General features: G+C 40.5%; 1 long non-coding RNA gene across 1 annotated transcript; it reads left to right on the forward strand.

The window, feature by feature from the left end:
• The first annotated feature begins 1,156 nt into the window (after positions 1-1,156).
• Positions 1,157-21,562, forward strand: LOC309611864. Its single transcript, XR_014234792.1, has 5 exons — positions 1,157-3,374; positions 3,412-6,541; positions 8,066-8,141; positions 9,051-9,196; positions 14,113-21,562. It is a non-coding gene; the product is annotated as an uncharacterized lncRNA (long non-coding RNA).
• Positions 21,563-22,008: the final 446 nt, after the last annotated feature.

The following is a 22,008-nucleotide window of genomic DNA, read 5'->3' on the forward strand; positions in this document are numbered from 1 at the left end:
TTTCCAAATACACGTCACCCTGGTATAAAAATAAAATTATATAAAAAAAAGGAAGTAAAAAAAGAAATATGTAACTTACAATATGCTGGAATTCTTTTTTTTTTTTAAATTATTTATTTATTTATTTATTTTTGGCTGTGTTGGGTCTTCGTTTTCTGTGCGAGGGCTTCCTCTAGTTGCGGCGAGCGGGGGCCACTCCTCATCGCGGTGCGCGGGCCTCTCACTATCGCAGCCTCTCTTGTTGCGGAGCAGAAGCTCCAGACGCGCAGGCTCAGTAGCTGTGGCTCACGGGCCCAGTTGCTCTGCGGCATGTGGGATCTTCCCAGACCAGTGCTCGAACCCGTGTCCCCTGCATTGGCAGGCAGACTCTCAACCACTGCGCCACCAGGGAAGCCCTGGAATTCTTAAATATTGACTTGTGTAAGAAAGATTGAATTCATCTAATACCACACTGGCAACTGATGAGCAAAGAATAAGAATAGGGGATTTTTGCACCTTTCACATGAGGACAAGACCTAAAGTTTTCATGAGGACAGTCAGTCTCTGTTCACTGGAGTGAAAAATAACTAAATGGAAACTTTGCCTTCCATGGAAATTTTAATTTCAAAATAGAAATTGATATATTTAATGTTTCTTATTATAAAAATTATATATGCTTCAAAAATGTAAAAAATATAATTGCATATAAGATAGAAAATGAAAGCCCCCACTGCTACCCCCATAACTGATCTCATGCCACAGAGAAATCACTAATATTAATAACTTAGTGTTTCAGACATTATATAAATATGTTATGTATTATAAATTTTTAAATTGTATAATTTTTTTTGTTTTTTAAAGAATTTTTTTTTTTAAGGCATTGTTTACTTTGCTTATTTATTTATTTTTGGCTGTGTTGGGTCTTCGTTTCTCTGCGAGGGCTTTCTCTAGCTGTGGCAAGCGGGGGCCACTCTTCATCGCGGTGCGCGGGCCTCTCACCATCGCGGCCCCTCCCGCTGCGGGGCACAGGCTCCAGACGCGCAGGCTCAGTAATTGTGGCTCACGGGCCTAGTTGCTCCGTGGCATGTGGGATCTTCCCAGACCAGGGCTCGAACCCGTGTGCCCTGCATTGGCAGGCAGATTCTCAACCACTGCGCCACCAGGGAAGCCCTGTATAATTTATAAATACAATTTTTTGCATTAATAGAATCTGTAGTCTTATCTTTTTGCATTCAACACCACATCTTGGACATGTTTCCATGTTAGTTCATATAGATCTACCTTCTCCTTTTCAGTGCATTGATAGTATATAGTAGGCCATTGTATGAATGTGCCTTTATTTATTTATTTTTTTAGGGATTGAACCCGTGTCCACTGCATTGGCAGGCAGATTCTTTTTTTTTTTTTAATTTATATTTATTTATTTATTTATTTATTTATGGCTGTGTTGGGTCTTCGTTTCTGTGCGAGGGCTTTCTCTAGTTGCGGCAAGTGGGGGCCACTCTTCACTGCGGTGCGCGGGCCTCTCACTGTCGTGGCCTCTCTTGTTGCGGAGCACAGGCTCCAGATGCGCAGGCTCAGTAATTGTGGCTCACGGGCCCAGCTGCTCTGCGGCATGTGGGATATTCCCAGACCAGGGCTCGAACCCGTGTCCCCTGCATTGGCAGGCAGATTCTCAACCACTGCACCACCGGGGAAGCCCGAATGTGCCTTTATTGAGTTAATGAATCTCTTGCTGATGCATAGTCAATTTGTTCCTAGTTATTTGATACTATAAACTGCACTGTGGTAAACACTCTTTTACATATATTTATCTACTAGGAGAATTTATATTTTTTTAGAAGTGAAATTTTGAGATGAAAAGGAATGGATATTTTTAGTTTTGATACCTAATGCTAAATTGTACTGTGGGGTTGTTATGGTTGGCTTGGAAGATGACCAATAAGAGAATAATATAAATTTAAGATACTGAGGCCACATTAAAATTAATATCTATTATTAAGTCATTATTTTTGTTATGAGAGAGACAATAAGACTAGTGAGAGATTTCAAGGTACTGATCAACTATTTTACAACACGGAGAGGTAATGAAATGGAAGGGATACTCTCCACCTTTTTATAAAACGGCAATAAGAGTACTTACCTCATAGGGCTGTTGTGATGATTTAATGAGCTAATAGTTGTAAAAGTCCTAGATGAGTACCTGGTACCTAGTAGGTACTCAGCGAAGTATTACTGATATTTCTATTAAGAGAATTTGTTCTCATAAAAGACTCCTCTCTTAGCTTTCATGATCACAGTTAAATAACTCCTTTTGGCTTCTGCTTTCATCAAGTATGAGACCATTGGTAAATACTTAGTACTATTTAGCGTGAACAAGAGACAGTTGTATTTAAAAATGAGTGATCACATTTTATGCTACAAGATGTGGGAGGCTAGGGATTCAGTCAAGGCAAAAGTTGGGGCCAGCAACATCTGCCATATGCCAAGGGTCAGTGCCTGAAAGGTGAGCAGTTACCAGCCCTAGCTCCGATGTCAGGAAGTGAAAGCAGGCCAACAGTCAACGAACAACATGACTCACAGGTAACAGGACACCCAAATGTCGGGAGTCAGAGGAAGCCAGGAGCCTGGCTTCAAGCACAGAAAGGCTCAGGCCAAGGCAAGCTCTGAAGTTATGAAGTTCAAGGTGGCCAGCCAGGGGCCCAGGGGGACAAAAGCACACATCCATGCTGGAGAGACCTGGCTAATAGCTGTTTCTGAGCTCTTCCAGGCTGGCGTGGGTCAGAAACCAATCACAAAACAGCTTGTCTAGGTCCTCCAGGTACAAGTAGGTGAATGAGGCTGCAGAAAGTTAGGTCAGATATAGGAGGAAAGAAGAAATAAACTTCCTGAGGTAGCTGCAACACGCTGTGATGGAACCCTTCTATAGCAAAGCGTTAGAAAAGCTATATATGCTTGTATTAGCAAGCCTCGCATCTGCTATCATCCCTTGGGAAATGAAATGTTGCTGTGCTCTTTTCTTTGCATTTCTAAAATAATCAAATATCTAAAATTCGTACAGCTTTGCTGAGATTCAAGCAATTATGGCACTAAAGCCTCCATCGTATGTCTGTGTCTTATCCTCTCCTCTGTTTCTTCCTCAAAGAGATTGGGAGGTGACGTTGGCAGGAGACATGGCTGTGTGCTGCTATCAGGTAGATGGGGACAGGATCGTGTAAGTTATTTTATTTTATTTTTTAATTTAGTTATTTTTTGGCTGCGTTGGGTCTTCCTTGCTGCGCGTGGGCTTTCTCTAGTTGTGGCGAGCGGGGGCTACTCTTTGTTGCGGTGCACGGGCTTCTCATGGCGGTGGCTTCTCTTGTTGCGGAGCACGGGCTCTAGGCGCGCAGGCTTCAGTAGTTGTGGCTCGCGGGCTCTAGAGCGCAGGCTCAGTAGTTGTGGGCACGGGCTTAGTTGCTCCGCGGCATGTGGGATCTTCCCGGACCAGGGATCGAACCCGTGTGCCCTGCACTGGCAGGCGGATTCTTAACCACTGTGCCACCAGGTAAGTCCCATCGTGTAAGCTATTTTAGAAGCATTGCTCTTATACTTGGAACCATGAAGCATGTATGGAAGTGTAAGTAACTGTCTGAGGCTGATCCCTAGAAAACAGTGCCTAAGGCTAAACCTTAAAACACTTTACTGGGGAGCCCAATCCCAGGAAGCAAGAGGGAGGCAAAGGAAGAAGGAGAGCGGGTTACGAAGCTGGCCACAGCTGGGTGACAAGTGCTGTTGATTGCTCATTCTTGCAGGATGTCTTCAGAAAGCTGTTATGAAGCTGTTGCAGCTCCTTTCTGGCGGTGGTGGGGAGAAGAATTATCCTCTGGCTCCCATTTCCAGTGATCAAAGTTTGCTCTGCAGGGCGTTACTGCCCCACATTCCAGGTTGCACCACCTGCTCCCTCCATCAGCTGTCTGTCTCAGCTGTCTGTCGCGGAGGCTAGATCCAAGATGGCAACTGTTGCATCTGTAGCATAAATCACAGTCCTCAGGGTGAGCCAGAGTGTAGGCATGCGTCAGTGGCACTTCCCACATCCTTGCCTGCAACATGCAACCTCGCAGGCCCCGCTTGGTGGGTGCCCAGTGGGTTCCATGCCATCATTTAGCCCAAAGCCCATAGCGTCTCATGCCTCAGCAACAAGAGGGAAGTCCAGGTAAGATGCTGGCTGGTCATGCCCACAAGTGTCATGAGAGACTGCAGCATTGCCTGACGCCATGACCACAGGAACAATACAAGACACTGCTTAGGGCCACCTCAGCCAGAATGTCAAGCATGTGTCCGAATCTGGGGTGGCCCATCCATTGAGCCCAGTACTATGTCATTTACATGTTTCTGATTGTACAGTAATAACATACCATTTGAGCACTCACTGCACAAAACATTTTATATATAATCTCGTGTATGAGTCTCATTTAATATACATTGGTTTTTTTAATATATTGTTTTATATTCTATTTTTTCCACTTTATTTTCTATGGTGAAGATTTTCTCATCTCTTTCAATATTCTCCAAAAGCACGTTTCACTGGCAACAATATATTCCATGATGTGGATATATAGTAATTTATTTCACTTTCCCATATTATTGAACACACTGGTTGTAATTCTCTGCTCTCATAAAGCATTCCATGTGTGCGAGTCAAATTTGTCTAGTCTCTGTTGTTATAAGAAGCAACCCTCAATTTTCGGTTGCTTAAAATAACAGAGATTTATTTTTCACTCACATATGGCGTTAGTAAGGGACCTCTGCACATCATAGTCATGTAGGGACCTAGTCTAACAGCAGCGCCATCTCTGATGTAGTTGGCCACTGTGCCAGAGGGAAAATATAACTCTGGAGAGATTCATAGGGGCGATTAAATGCATCCTGGAAGTGACACATGCCTCTTCTGAACTCATGGGTCAAGTCTAGTTGCAACCACGAGGAATACAGGAAGGGAAAAACAACCAGACATGGCAAATCTTACTGAGTGTGACACAATTACAAAAGTCCTTGTACATAAATCTTTTTGTGTTTTGCTACTTATTTCCTTAAACATTTATATAGGAAAATTGTTGTAATTGGCAGTATATAAACATTTTTATGCTGATGCATGCACTGGAGTTTTAAATTTTGGCTCTCAGACCCATACTTGCCCTTTAATACTCTCTTCTCTTCAGGTGACTGGGAGCCTGCAAACTACATTTCCCAGACTCCTTTGCCTGTTGGGTAGAAGCCATTTTTTTCCTGCTTTTGGCTCCATCAGCAGCCTTGGGAGCCAACTGCAGGTGATTACAGGGTCCAGCAGCAAGTCCAGAAACACCAATGTTGACTTTCTGCCCAGGGCCTGTGGTGGCGCTTGTGGACCCTGTGTAATACCACCTTTTTCCTTTTGCTTCTCCAGGCCAAGGGGTAGAGTTAGTCCTGAAGTTAATGACCTCCAGGTAGCATGATCTTCCCCTTTGTTTTCTCTGGCCCTTCTAACTATTATCTGATCAACTCTTGTATTAAATTTCCTGTGTTTAAATGCCTGACTGGGCAACAACTGCTCTAATATATATGCCAAATTGCCCTCTAGAAAGTTTATACCAATTTACACTCCATCCCAAAGTGTTTGAAAGTACCTCTTCCCTTTAAACCTTCACCATAAAGAATACATTTGATATTATCATTTAAAAATTACCTTCTAGGGACTTCCCTGGTCATCCAGTGGGTAAGACTCCACGCTCCCAATGCAGGGTGCCTGGATTCGATCCCTGGTCGGGGAACTAGATCCCACATGGTGCAACTAAGAAGTCTGCATGCCACAACTAAAGATCCCACATGATCCCGCAACTAAGACCCAGCACAGCCAAAATAAATAATAAAAAAATAAAAAAATAAAAATTACCTTCTAATTTTATAGGCACTGATTATCTCACTTTAATTTGTATTTCCTTGTTTACTATCAGCACTGAACTTTTAACTTGTGTATTAGCCAATTGTTCTTTCACAAATTGATCATTCATGATCTTCACCTATTTTAGGGCTATCTCTATTTTTCACAGATTTGAAAACATCTGTATCTGTTAACGACTTTCATTGTCTCTTATCTATGTTTCAAATATAATCCCAGGTTGTCATTTGCTTTTTGGTTCTGTTTATGGCATTTTATAACATAAGGAAATTAATTTTTTACAAAATTAAGTCAGTTCTGGTAGTTTACTGTAAGATTTCTGCTTTGGGATTGGGCTTTAAAGGCTTAATTAAGGTTTTTAAAATTTTCTTCGTAAAATATAGTTTTAACCAATTATCTGTTAGGGTCTAACAGATAACACAATTAGACGTTCATGGCTTGAGATGGTTTTATTATTTCTCCTTCTTTATACCTTTTCTTATCTGGATGACAAAAGGATGTACAAAGGGACAAGAGGATGATGGTACAGAGCCAGTTCACAGTGAAGTGAGATGCTCCCCACAGAATCACAGCAGCTCTACTCTCACTGGCCAATGAGCCCACCCACAGTTCCAGTGGAACGTGGTGCATGAAACTGCTCTCCTGCAGGTATCATTGTGGCATGAGAAGTAATGCCCAGAAGGTCAGACCTGCAGAGCCAGCTGTTGGATCTTTCTCTGTGTCAGTACAGCCAGGTCCTTCATCTCTTTATTCTGGGCCCCAGTCTTGAAAACTGGCTTTTCGTTAGTACACAGGGACTTCTTCTCTGGGCACTACCTCCCACTCCAAATTATGCTCCACATTTTTAGCTAATGCCCTTCTCTGCTCTTCTTTTTTTTTTTTTTAAGGAGTGAAGCAGATTGTAAGCAGTACATAGAATGATTTGTTTTCTCATATACGCATTTTAAAATTTTATTTATTTATTTATTGGCTGTGTTGGGTCTTCCTTTCTGTGCGAGGGCTTTCTCTAGTTGCGGCAAGCGGGGGCCACTCCTCATCGCGGTGCGCGGGCCTCTCACTATCGCGACCTCTCTTGTTGCGGAGCAGAGGCTCCAGACGCGCAGGCTCAGTAGTTGTGGCTCACGGGCCCAGTTGCTCCGCGGCATGTGGGATCTTCCCAGACCAGGGCTCGAACCCGTGTCTTCTGCATTGGCAGGCAGACTCTCAACCACCGCGCCACCAGGGAAGCCCTCTGCTCTTCTTTTAGGTCATTTAAGAACATGAAATTATGTGTTGGATGAACATGTATCTATATAAAATTTTATACATAAATAATTTATACTTAATATTTCACTGGAGAATAAGTCATTTTTCTACACTATTGGTTTCTTTCTTTACTTTTATGCTTAGAAATTACTTTTCCATTCCAACATCAGGAAACCATTGATCTATCTTTTCTGTTAGTTTGGAAATAGCAGCTTTTGCTCTGAGCAGTGAACAGTGGTTAGGCTGTAGAAAAATCTTGTAGCAAACAGCAGTAGCTGATATACATAAAAATAACATATTTGTCTCCTGTTCTTTTTCTGAAACCTTTTTTTTTTTTCACTATGAAAAGCATAATTTTCCACTAGTCTGTTTCACTTCATTTCTCTCCTGGAGACTGTTCTGTTGGCCCAGGAAGAAAAGGGGATCCTGGACAGGGTGACTATTTTACACTTCCCAGTAGCAAATACTGCCACTTCCTTAGCATAGTAATAGCCTCACAGCTCTATCCACCTAGTCTAGAGGTTGGCAAACTTTTTCTGTAAAAGGCAGATAGTAAATCTTTTAGGCTCTGAGGGCCTTAAAATCTCTGCTGAAACTACTCAGTTCTGCCATTGTAGTGAGAAGCAGTCATAGACAATGTGTACACTAATGAGAGTGTTCCAATAAAGCTTTATTTATAAAAACTGTAAACAGTTGTAGACTTCTGCTCCAGTCTAGTGCTGCAGAAACAGGTAATCTGGTAAACATGATTAATGAACCCTTCAATTTTCGTTACTTTTGTGTAAGTTAGGAATGCCAACTGATTTGACTCTCAATGTTTGTTTAGTTTGGATGTTAGTTATTGCTGTAAGGTGAGGCAGTTTTTGACCTGTGTCATCTATGCCCTGTTCCTCTTCCTCATAGAGAGTCAAGTTCACTGTCTTTCAGGTCTGTGGATGGTTTCTGTGGCTGCTTAACTGTGGTACCATTTTGTCTTGGAGGTGAAGTGGAGAGCAGTTATAAGGTAGGTCAAAGGCCTTGCCTGAGAAGTCACTGATTGCTTCTGCCCACAGCAGTTTGTTCATTATCACAGGTTACAGGTTATAATAGCTGCTGAATAATTTTCAGGGGGTGAGGAGTGGATCAAATAGAAAAATAAAAGATCAAGAAGATCAATCTCCCCTTAAAATAATTCTGATCTCTGATCTTCACAATGCATTTAAGGACCTTCCTCCCCCTAGGTAAGTCAGAGAGTAAATCAATGAATAGACCTTTTCATCTTCAGTCCACACTTGCTCTCTTCCTTCCCACCTCTCTTCCTATTTTTTTCTTCTAAAACCCAATTTTAAAAAGTGGCCCATAGTAGTAATAGAGTAAAATATATATTAACCTTGTTCTCATTTCAGAGAATATTTCACGTTTCGCAATTTTCATATGTCCACTATGTTAGGACTTTCATTTGCCCTAACTTGTCATCAGAGAAGTTCAGAGAAACAGAAAGTACAGAAGGTTCTATTCTCTTGGAGGGTTAGGTGTATTTAGAGCAATTTTATCAACTAGACACCTGGTTCAAGCTCACCACATCTGGGCCTAAAATGGAATTCCAGCAAGTGTGGCCAACTTGGATCACCACGGTGTCTCCTTGAAGAGCATCTGTCCTAAGGGCAGATGGAGCCAGGACCAACTTGCTAAAGTAAATCCCAGAGTGATAGGGAAGGCATGTTTCTAAAAGCCATGAAATATCTGTAATTCAAAAGTATTCCTGACCCAGCTCCATAGATTCATGTCTAAGGATTGGCAAAAACAAAGATATGAAAACTCAAAAACTTGTCTATTAGCAGTTTTCTAAGACACCAGCGTGCAGTAGATTATAGAGCAAAAGACCGAAAGGCATTTCTTCCCCACCTCCCCACAGACCATTTTGTCCTTTTAGAATCTTGTGGACTGCCATGCATCAGTGGCTATGCTCAGCAGGAAGGTTCTCGATGGTTCTCGATGGAAGTGGCAAGGGCTTCGCAGAGGTGGTGCTGCACATCGGAATGGGCAACAGCTCAGAGCTGCCACAGTGGCACACAGTAGGTATGATGGGGCCCTAGGGGAAGCACCTGTGGAATCCAGAAGCCTGTGCAATGTTCAGCCCCTGTTGTGGTACCCAGCCATGGCACTTGTGTCCTACAGATGTGGTACTGATTGATGTCTGGCAGAAGCTGAAGTCCTCAGAAGGAACCTTGGTAGCTAGAAGAAGCAGAAACTGAAAAGACTTGATTCTAAGCACATGTGAGGCAAGACCTAGCTGAAGGTGAGGGCAGGCACGGTGTGACCAGCATAAGTCAGTAAGGGCAAGTGCAATAAAACATGGATTATTATCTTTAATGTAGTTTGACCCAGAGAGTCCAATGGAGCCTTGCTTTATACGTAGAATATATGGAACCTAGAATCAAAGTTGACGAGGAACATAGATGTCCTTTAGTGGAACCTCCATCGCAATGCAGGATTCTTTTCTCTAGCATCCTTGGAAGAGCCTCTCAGCTTAAATGTTAATTAAGGGGAAGTCACAATCCTTAAAGGTCTATTACATTGATGGATAGGTTTAAGTCTTTAGAAATTTTAATGTCTGTAAGAAAATATCCAAATCTCAGAAATGCTGAGCATATACTGTAGTCTGTTATTAACTAGTAATGTAAAATGTGACCCATAAGAGAAAATGTGACTATAGACATATTTATATACATAAAACATATATATCTTAATACACATATTTTTATATACAAATGGATCTCATTAAACTTACGTATAACATAATTTTTTAAAAGTGCTATTCTTCCAGTAATAAAACAACATTAATTGAAATATTATTAGCTGCCATAACAGATAAACCCCTGAATCCCAGAGGCTACACAATAAACAGTTTATTTCTTGCTAACTTGAAGAACAAAATGGATGTTCAAATTTGGTTTTCTTCCCAGCAGTGAATAAGAGAAACCCAGCTTCCCTCCACTTCATGTCTTTTTTACCTTTGACTGTGGTTTGCCAGGTCACTGTGCTTGCGTGCCTTAAGCCAGTGGAGGGGGAAGAAATAGAGGCTCTTGGGTGGAGGGTTTTCATGGGCTAGGTCTGGAAGGGGGACGCACATCTCTTCCATCCACATTCCATTGGCTAGAATGCATTCACATTACCACACCCAACTGCAAGGGAGCCTGGGAAATGTAGTCCGTACGTGTGCCCAGGAAGAAGAGGAATCTGGTAGGATATAGGCTAGCAGTGTCTACCACAGATATCCTCCCTGTTTGGCTTTAATAAAATCTCCTCCCGAGACACATGTTGTACATACTGAAGCATAGTCCAGTCTTTTGCAGTTTTAACTAAAGCTTTAAAAATTGTATGTTCATGAATATTTAACTACTTGCAAATGGCGGTAAATGTGAGGCCAAACCTGGCTGATTCCACCCACCTCCTTAGTAGAGGCCACTTGATTAGGGGCAGTGCAGATTTTTGGATCCTGAAGCTTGTATAATTTGGTGGAATCTGCTTAAGAAAAAGATACAAAATTAGCTATCAAACTAAATATTTAGAATGAGAAAAATTTATAACAAGTAACATTTTCTAAAAAGGTGACAAATATCACAAACATTATAAAATCCAGAAAAACAACATAATATTATAAAAGAAGTAACTTTCTTTTTTTAAAAATTTATTTTATTGGAGTATAGTTGATTTACAGTGTTGTGTTAATTTCTGCTGTACAGCAAAGTGATTCAGTTACACATATATATATTCTTTTTCATATTCTTTTCCACTACGGTTTATTCCAGGATATTGAATATAGTTCTCTGTGCTATACAGTAGGACCTTGTTGTTTATTCATTCTGTATATAATAGTTTGCATCTGCTAATCCTAAACTCCCAATCCATCCCTCTGCCATCCCTTTCCCCCTTGGCAACCACAAGTCTGTCCTCTGTATCTGTGAGTCTGTTTCTGTTTTGTAGATAAGTTCATTTGTGTCCTATTTTAGATTCCACATATAAGTGATATCATATGATATTTGTCTTTCTCTTTCTGACTTATTTCACTTAGTATGCTAATCTCTAGGTCCGTCCATGTTGCTGCAGATGGCATTATTTCATTCTTTTTTTATGGCTTAGTAATATTCCATTGTATAGATATGCCACGTCTTCTTTATCCATTCATCTATCAGTGGGCATTTAGATTGTTTCCATGTCCTGGCTACTGTAAATAGTGCTGCTATAAACATAGGGGTGCATGTATCTTTTTGAATTATAGTATTGTCCAGATATATGCCCAGGAGTGGGATTGCTGGATCATATGGCAACTCTATTTTTAGATTTTTGAGGAACCTCCATACTGTTTTCCATAGTGGCTGCACCAATTTACATTCCCATCAACAGTGTAGGAGGGTTCCCCTAAAGAATTACCTTTCTAACACATCTCTATAATACTTTTCTCTTACATTTTGGCTGTTATTCTTGATTTACCTTTCATTGGACTGCAATTTTGTAACATCATTTTCCACAGACAACAGAAAGAAAATTCAATCTTTTCTCTAACATAATTTATCAATATATTTTTCCTTATTATTAGTAAATAATTAGTAATTTGGTCATCCTTCTTTGCTCTTCTGACATTTTTAGAAGGTGTAAGTGCCATATTTCCTTATAGCTGATCTTCAATTAAAGAATTTTATTTCAGAGAACTAAATATTGTTTATTTTATTAGACACTGGAAATGGATCTCTGCTTCCTAGGTCATTTAATATTATTAAACTCATATAAAATCAATGCCTGCTTCAGGGAGTATTAAAGCAAAGTCTTTAGCTGTGTCGCCCTTTGCTTTTGGGAGACTAATTTGATATCAATTTTAAATGTAGAACAAGCATAGAAACAAATCAATCTTCAAAACAATTCATAGAAACAAATTCCTAGGTAGGACACTGCCCGTAATAATAGTGGCTTATCATAGTCTCTCCTTTGTTCAAATACAAGAATCTGTCCATGTGCAACTGTTACTCTTTGTGTTTTATTGGGAGAATTGGAGAGATATTTTCAGTTCTCTGTTGCCTAAAACATTTCTCAGGTGCTAATGACAAAGCAAGTGGTTTCTGCTGCTTCTTAAATTTTGGCTGTCTTTACTCAATTAGTGAAATCTTCTGAGGAGTGAGAGGCTTCAGGATCTTCTGATGTATTCTTTTTTCATTCCTATCAACTTTTTCCATGAACGTGTACACAGGCATCTCTGTTTGGAGGGCTGGAATTTGAGCCTTGTGACAAAGCAAACTCGAATAACCAAGGAGAGGAAATGAATAATAAAATTTTTTTGACAAATAAAAATGATGATATATTAGCATTAAACCATGTATTCAGCAAAGGAGAAAGGATCTGTATTTGTCAACTACCAAAGCCCTAAACTTTGAGGTAGGGATGATGGATGCATGTGCTGAACCAAATCATTTAACATCTCACAGCAAAAGGTAACCTTGTCATTTTCACCTGAACTGCATTTTCTTGCAAACTTTCTTTGGTCACAGAGAACCAAAGACACAGAATTGGTGTCTTTGGTCCTCTGTGACTTCCAGTACTTAATACCTCCCAGCCATCATTCTTTTATGATGGGACCAGAGATTTGGTAGATTTTCCCCTGATCTGTGACCCATTCAAGCAACTGCACTGCATCCTGACTGCAGCCTGGAATTTTGGAAGACTTTTCATTTAGATGGTCCTCATCTGTACTTCATTCTGTTTCTACTTGGTATTGTCTTTATTTGGTGGTATAAATGTAGGTTAATTATCATTATAGTGGTGCCAGGTGATCTCAGTCGAGGTTGAGTTTGATTGTACTGGGTTTGCAAACTCCTTAAGCATTTGTATTTGTATGAGTTGATATTTATCAGGCATTGCTGTTTTTGAAAGAAAATGGGAGGGCTTTGTGCATGGGCTGCAGGGAATGGGAACCAGCTCAGAGAGATGAGAATAGAGAGGTTGTCTATGGTGTCTGTCCAGGGTGGTTAGAGCTAAAGTTTTTGAGTGTCATGGTGCTGAAATATGGTATAGGTTGAATTTGGTAGAATACAATGAGGAAAAGTCTCCCTTTGCTCTCCCATCTCAGCCTTTAACATGCTCTGTCCAATTTCTCCTCCCTACCTCTGACTGACATCTTGGTCAGATTCTATGGCTTTTCTGTCACTTTCATAAATCTAAACAGTCTCATTTTCAGGTAGAAAAAATCTGACTCAGTGTAAATAACCACTTCCATCTTATGTTCATGTCAAAACTTCTCCCCTCCCCTGCTCAGGGTTGACCTGGGAACCAGCAGGGGAAGGGGTTTAGCTTGCCTTTTCACTCTGTCTGCATCGCATCCCTTTTTGGCTCTGCATCCTCCCTTCCTCCTAGGTTGAGGTCTCCTGCTGGAGTCTCCTTAACCCTGCTAATATTTTTTGGTGGGACCTTGTAAGGTGACTTGAGTCTAGCTACCTTCTGGGGTGTCCACTTGGCCCACAGGGGAAAATCATAACACTTGCCCAACAAACAGTGTATGTGTGTCTGCTTCCTCTGCTGCCTTCTCTCTTTGGACCTGTCATCACGGGCAGCTCCTCCAGCCTCCTGTCTACAGAATTCTCCAGGCAAGAGGAATCTCTAGTTTGTAAGTTCTGTTCCAAGAACTCACGGTGTCCTACTCTGGGCTCATGGGAGCACTGGGATCTGGGTCCTGCATCTCAGTAACCATCTGGCTGGAGAGAAGGACACTGCTTACCCTCAGTGCAAGCTCTGCCCACTCTCTGGTTCTTGGGAAGCTCTCTCACTTGGCTTGAGTGGGGAGTACCCCAACCATATGGGGAGGCAGCTCTGCATCTCAATGACTCTAATCCTTTATACTTTCTAGTCTTCTCTCCTATAGATGAGTAATGGGATACAGGGAAAGGTCTGGCTCTGCTCTTTATTAGTAATTCACCCATTTAGCATTCTGTTACTGTTATTTCTAGGAGAGACCAATACTCAGAAGAAGGAACGGAATCATATCTGTCCTGAGCTCAAGAGGAGACTCCCAGAAACCACTGGTATGACTTGGGGAGGTGTATTTGTTTGCTAGGGCTGCCATAACAAAATACCAAAGATTTTGTGGCTTAAACAACAGAAATTTATTTCTTCACAGTTCTGGAGGCTAGGAGTCAAAGATCACGGTGTCACCAGGGTGGTTTCTTCCGAGGGCTCCCTCCTTGGCTTACAGATGGCCACCATCTCGCTGTGTCTTCACATAGTCTTTTCATTATGCACCCCTGGTGTCTCTTCCTCTTCTCATGAGGACACCAGTCATATTGGATAAGGACCCTACCCCAGCTACCTCATTTGAACTTAATCACCTCTTTAAAGATCTTATCCCCAAATACAGCTCTTCCTTGACTTACAATGGGGTTATATTCTGATAAGCCCATTGTAAGTTGAAAATATTAATTTGAAAATGCATTTAATTCACCTAACTCACCAAACATCATCTCTTAGCCTTAACCTTAAAGATGTTCAGAACACTTACATTAGCCAGTAGTTGGGCAAAATCATCTAACACAAAGTCTATTTTATAAGAAAGTGTTGGATATCTCATGTAATTCATTGAATACTGTACTGAAAGTGAAAAACAGAATGATTGTGTGGGTCCAGAATGGCTGTAAGTGTATCGGTTGTTCACGCTTGTGATCACGTGGTTGACTGGGAGCTGCTGCTCACTGCCGCTGCCCAGCATCACGAGTGTCAGACCACGTATCACTAGCTCGGGAAAAGATCAAAATTCAACATCTGAAGTATGGTTTTGACTGAACGCGTATTGCTTGTGCACCTTTGTAAAGTCTAAAGATCCTAAGCTGAACCATGGCAAGCTGGGGACAGTCTGTGCAGTCATAGTCTGATGTACTAGGGGTTGAGACTTCAACATGAATTTGGGGGGAACACAGCTCATTCCATGACAGGAGGAGAAGGCTGAGGCTGGGGTTAGCTGGCCCCTCTGGGTAAAGCCCTGAGCATGGCTGTCCTCTCAAATACCACTCATCTGCTGGGTTTAGGCAGCAGCAGTGCTTGGAGTCTTGAGTCACAGAGCGGGAATGACTGAGCTAGTTCCACTGGAACGCCCAGTCTGGTGAGACTCAGGATCATTCAGGGTGTACACGCATCCAGTTTTCCAAAGAGCGAATCAGCCCTTCACAATTACAAAGCTACTCTCTCTTCATGATGTGGAATAAAAGTAACCTTTCTTTCTTTAAAAAACAACATGGAATTCCCAAGATACCTAGTCTTAACCCTCTGATACAAGATTAGAAACAGTTAGCTCACTTCTGACTGTAGTCAAATCCAGCAGAAAATTAAGCAATTATGTGTGTGTTTGCTTAAATTATGTAAGTAATTATCTTAATAGGCCACTCTGCTTTGCTTTTGCAGATCCAAGCCCTATCTGACTTAAGTGGTTTATTTATTTAGATCCATAACATTTTGATGAGCCTCTTTGGATGCAGCAATACTGGTGCAGCTCCTTAGATGTCAAGACATTTTGACTACTCTTTTAAAAAAAAGAAAAGAAAAACCCTGTTAAATTTACAGCTTTAAGAAATTATAATGTAACATGTAGAACAGATATCCGCCCCCCAGTCTCAGCCCATCCCAGCCTCACTCACAATGAAATTTTCTTTCTCTAAAGATAGCAAAAGAAATGTCAACATCTCTGGAAACAAAATTTCGGAGGGAAAAAGCAAGTGGAAGACAAAGACCCGAGAAAATAAAAGTCCAAAGACACTCCAATTTTAATACTTACTCTTGTAATACCCTCATCGGTCAAATTTTGGAAGACTCCTCCAGCTGATTTCATGGAGTATTGCTGGATGCTGTGGTTCCCCGTCCTAACACTCTTGAGACTGTGGAAATACCCTTATAAGAAATTTATATTAATACGTATACCAGAAAATAGAACATAATGCACATGATGAACATAAAATGTGCGACCTGGATCAGACAAAAAGTATCATAATTTACAGAATCCATTTAGCTCATCCAAATGTGATCCAAGCCTCCTGGTTTCTCTTCAGTTGCAAAGTCCTATGAACTGTCTGCATCTATGTCTTAACTATATATCTGGAGGAGCCTCTATTAATGCCACCTGGTCCCCTGAATGAATGTGCTGTCAGTCTTCCCCAGTGTCACCTTCTGACAGTCCATTGTTGTGCTCAGTAGAGCTTATTTTTATTTTTTAGTTCCCCACCCCGCCAATTCAATAGGAGGTGGACTTGGTCTGTTTTCTGGAAGGCACCTTTTCCTCTTTATTTTTTTTCCTGTGTTGGGCCAGAGAGATTTCCATCTCTACTGAATTTCTTCTCCTCAGAGTTAGCCCCTCAAACTCAAGTCTTCAAATGACAACAGTCGATTTTATCAATCTTGCATTACTTTCTAGTGAAGTCAGTGTATATAATTGCAGCATAAAATACAGTTTGAATCAAAAAGTAAAATAGAAGAGATAATTAACAAGTTAACAGTCCATCAACAATTACTCCATACAGTGTATGAATTAATTTTACATGTCTGATTTGAATCCACTTTAAAGAGATCAGATGTTGAATAAGCAGGGCATATCTGTACAGGGCAATTCTAACAACTGATTCAATAAAGCCACTCTGTTTAGAAAAAATCGTGGTTAAATACACATAACATAAAAATGATCATTTTAACATTTTTAGGTGTTCTGTGAGTTAAGTTCATTCACAATATGTGCAGTCGTCACCACTATCCATCTCCAGAATTTTTTCATCATCCCAAATGGAAACTCTGTATCCATGAAACACTAACTCCCCATTTCCCCCTCCTCTCAGCCCCTAGCAACCACCGTTCTACTTTCTGACTCCATGATTTTGACTACTCTAGGTACTTTGTATAAGTGCATATGGTATTTATCCTTTTGTGTCTGGCTTCACTTAGCATAATGTCTTCAAGGTTCATCCATGTTGTAGCATGTGTCAGAATTACTTACCTTTTTAAGGCTGAATAATATTCCATTGCATATATACATACATATATACACACACCCTATTTTGCTTATGCATTCATTTGTCTGTGTACATTTGAGTTGTTTCCATTTTTTTGGCTATAAAGCCACACCTTAAAAAAATTTTATAGAGTTAGATTTACATGCAATAAAATGTACTTATTTTAAGCTTACTGTTCGATAAATGTATACACCTACATAGTCACCATTATCATCAAGTCATAGAGTTTTTCCATTACTCCAGAAGTTTTCCATGTGTCCTTTTGCAGTTAATTCTCCTACCCCAAACCATCCCATGCCCCAGGCACCAACCATCTGCTTTCTGCCACAGTGGATTAATTTTGAGAATTTTTTAGACCTGAATGATCTTGGTTGGTAATGAGACAAAGAATTCAGAATAAAGGGTTCATTAAATATGGGCAAGATAGGCTCGGGGAGACAAAGATGCTGAAATACATACAAGGACCCCAGTGACAGAGGTACTGAACTCAGGTTACTTGTGCACAAAAATGTCAGCTTGACTGATTAAGGTTAGGACCAACTTTCCTGTGGGAAAGTTAGAGATGAATGTTGATGTGGAAAAGCCAAGATCACAATCTTCTGAAGAGAAGAAATAATAAAGAATATATTACATTCCCATTGTTATAGTTCTTTTGTTCATATTTTGTCTTACTCATAGTCCTAAAGGAGGCAAGAATATTCTTCTACAAATTTTAAGAGCCACGTGTAGCCTCTTGCTCTTGTTTGTGGGAGGAAGAGTTTCCACTCCTCGTTCTTTGTTCTATGATAAGATGAATAGTGAGAGCATATAGTACTGACAATCATAGAGAAGAGGGAACAGAGAGGGCTTCACCATCCCAAGATGCCTCCATGCACAGAATACTGCAAGTCTTAAAAAAAAAAAAAAATTAGATAAAATTTGGCATATTCAACTCTGCATGATCTTAATTTCAGATGAGAAGAATTAAGAATATTCCAAAGCAGAGAATTTAGGCAGTTCAGAGTGTGCACTGGGTGCTTTCCATAACAGGATCCTTGAAGGTTAAATTGTTAGAGCTGTCATAATGTTAGATAAATAACTGCTGCTAATAGTTGTTTCCATTAATTTTTCTGAGACCAGCATTTGACTACCCAGAACACAACCAGGTATATACTTGGCACTGTCTTTCCTACTCAGTTATTTTGATACCTTGTAAGGCTGTGGCCATGGCCAGTCACCTTGGTTCCTTCTCTTGGTGCTGTAGCTCTGCTTCCACAGACCCTCGATCAAGTTCTGCTTGATCAAGACTCTGATCTGATCATTAAAATGAAAGATTCATCACTAACAAACTTGGACAATTAGAATTAAATATTCTTTAATAATAAAGCCTACACTGTGATATTTTGATTACTCAAAAGTTTCTTGATTTTTTTTTTTTAATAGAGACAAAATGGAAAGAGCCCACCCTTTCCTTTTTTGGGAAACCAGCAACCTTTCCTTAAATTCTTGGTTCAACATATGGATTTCTCAATTCTTCTTACTTTTGTTGTGTCAGCTCTGTTTTTATTTATTTTTTACCTTGTTATTGAATAAACTTAGCCATTAGCTTAGCTTTTCTCAAGAAATTTTCATTTATATACATTCTCATTGTCTTACTCTTGCTTTATAATGCCTTCAGCATTTGCTTGTGTGATACTTTAAGAACCAGATATTTTCTGGTCCTGTGTTCAATGGTTTGTTTCTTTCTTTTGCAGTTCTTATATTTTCTGATTAATTAAATGTTTAGGTGGTCTATATGTTGAATAATCTACTTTTCTATTTTTTGTTACTTAAATTTTCACTGTGATATACTATATATGTGCAAAATTTAAATAACGTTGTCAAACAAGATAATTAACTTTTTCCATCTTGAATGATTAATCTGAGCATAATACCCAAGTGCCATGAAGCTCTCTTTAAAACTTACTCTATATTATCTTTCTAATTTTGAATCAAGTGCTGAAAATTCATTCTATAGGCTAACTTTTCTTAATACATGGAGTGAGCAAACATGTTTACACGTGTTCATATTTATCTGCTCTCTAGGAAATAAAAGCCTGAAATAAATAGATTTAGGTGGACAAATTAGAATTTGTCCTAAAATTTTCTACTAGAATTAGTAGAATTAGGTCATGTGAGATACAGTGAAGTCAGGGGACCTCTTCTTAATCAGAAGCCTTTGGGTGTTGATGGAGTGAACTAAACAGGTGAGACTGGCAGGAAGTGTATGGTTTGGCCAGATCTGTGGCAACTTTAGGAAGCTAGAATTTAGCTGACGGGAAGAAGAGTTGCTGGAAAGTGGGCTAAGGTTGCTGTCAGGAAATTATTAAGTGAGGAGGTTTAGGGAGTAGTGAAACTGTAGGTAATCATTAGTTAAATCCATTTCACCTGTAACTTGCCTTCACTAATCAAGGTCATTTTAATTGTTGTTAAAAAGACTTGCAGGTCCTGTAAGCTGCATGTAGCCTAAACAGTAAGATCTTTGCCCAAGTCATTATCCAGGAATTGGTGTCAGGTGTGTCTAGTTCCAGATGAGCTGTTTAAGACTGGGTAGGACCACCCACCCTCCAACTAGGCATGCCTGCTGGGTGACCTTTTGATGTTAGAGGGCTAAAAACTCCACCCTCAGATTGTGCTAAGCATCTCCACTTCTGAACCTGCAGAGGCCTGTAGCTTAGTTCCACCTGTGCGGATTAACCACACCTTTTTTCAATCAGGCTCCTCAGGCCCCCCACGCCTCAGACTGCCCTACTCCTTTAGTCTTTATCTCATAAATACCCCAAGCCCCTTGTCTTCCTGAGGCGGGTTTGAGAGTGGTTCTGTCTCTACTTTGACTGCCTTGTGAGTAAACCCTCTGTTTCCTGGCATTTCAGTGCTTTTGCTTGCTGCTCCTCAGGCAAAATGAACCTGGTTCTGTAACAAATGTAACTGGGAGCTGGATTTTCTAAAAAAAAAAAAAAAAAAAGCAGTTTGAGTGGAGGACCAAAAGGACTAAAGGAAAGAGCAGGCATAAAGAAATGAGGCCACAACCGGGTGGAATACAGACTCCTGCTGGATGTCCTTGAAGCTGTGGAGCTCTGTGCAGCCCCCAGGTAACCCCATGGGGAGAGAGGTGTGTGGAAGGCTTTGAAGTACTGCTACTTTATAATTTTACCTGGCTATGAACGTTTTACATTTAAACTTTTCTGTTGTTACTCTTTCATGTTTACAGTCATTATTTAAAATCTACAGGAGCACCAATTAACATTTTATTCCATACTATAGTTTCTTTCTAGTCTCATTGCTCTTTCCCCATAAAGTAGCACAGTTTTCTCCTAGGCACATTTTTGGGGAGCACTTTTATAGATTGTGTTGAGTGCCAAGATTACTATAGGTGTGCTAATATAAATTAATCAAGAAAAGTGATTCAAATCTTGTTTTTGCAGTGGGGTATTCAAAGTGTCTGGGGTGATACCAGGTAATTTGCATTTAATTAAAAGTAAAAAGCCTCCTATGTGGAAAATTTGACTAAAATAAAATTCTGAGACCACTAAAGCTAACCCAATAGCAATTTATTTGCAGGCATATGAAAAATTTGATAGTTGTTACATTTAGGTGGGAAGAGTAAGTAATTTTGATTTCCACTAACAAACATACATATGCCACACAGGTAAATGGAAATACAGGTCAAGAAAAAAAATTTTTTTTTGCCTTAGCTATGTACATAATTAGAAGAGCCTGAGTCAATTCCATAGTTTCTCATGACTCTAGCCCAATACCTAGAGAAAAATAGATCTTTGATACATGTAGAGTATCATTTTTGAGTAATATTCAAATAGGTGAATGTCAGCTGAGCTAATGTTGTCTCATCAACCCCAAAGCTATTAACCATTGAGTAATTAGTTCTAGCTCTTGGCTAGTTAGAGCTCAACATCTGCTCCCTTCATGGTTTCAAAGGAAATGGGAAGGTAATGATATTGCCTTTAAAGTAATTATCAGCAGTTCCTTAGGCTTGATTTATAGAAGTATCTTGTTAAATATGGGACAAATCATTGAAATACGAGACAAAATTCATCAGAATGGTAAATAGGAAATTTTGGTATTAACACGTATTCTTTTTTTTTTTTTTTAAATTAATTAATTTATTTATTTTTGGCTGTGTTGGGTCTTCGTTTCTGTGCGAGGGCTTTCTCTAGTTGCGGCGAGCGGGGGCCACTCTTCGTCGCGGTGCACGGGCCTCTGACTGTCGCAGCCTCTCTTGTTGTGGAGCACAAGCTCCAGACGCGCAGGCTCAGTAGTTGTGGCTCACGGGCCTAGTTGCTCCGCAGCATGTGGGATCTTCCCAGACCAGGGCTCGAACCCGTGTCCCCTGCATTAGCAGGCAGATTCTCAACCACTGCGCCACCAGGGAGGCCCCTAACATGTATGTATGTATGTGTTTGTTTATTTATTTATGGCTGTGTTGGGTCTTCGTTTCTGTGCGAGGGCTTTCTCTAGTTGCGGCGAGCGGGGGCCAGTCTTCATCGCGGTGCACGGGCCTCTGACTGTCGCGGCCTGTCTTGTTGCGGAGCACAAGCTCCAGATGCGCAGGCTCAGTAGTTGTGGCTCACGGGCTTAGTTGCTCCGCGGCATGTGGAATCTTCCCAGACCAGGGCCCAAACCCGTGTCCCCTGCATTGGCAGGCAGATTCTAAACCACTGCGCCACCAGGGAAGCCCCCTAACATGTATTCTTGAGGATAGGTTCCCACGTTGTCAAGACATGGACAGAGCATGTCTGGGAAAATCTTATTTTCTATTATTAACTTAGTATTTATTTTTCAGAATAGGAATTCATCTCTTATGACCCAACTATGTTCCGATTC

The sequence above is a fragment of the Balaenoptera borealis genome, assembly GCF_965194805.1.
Source record: "Balaenoptera borealis genome assembly, chromosome: 15".
NCBI lineage: Eukaryota > Metazoa > Chordata > Mammalia > Artiodactyla > Balaenopteridae > Balaenoptera > Balaenoptera borealis.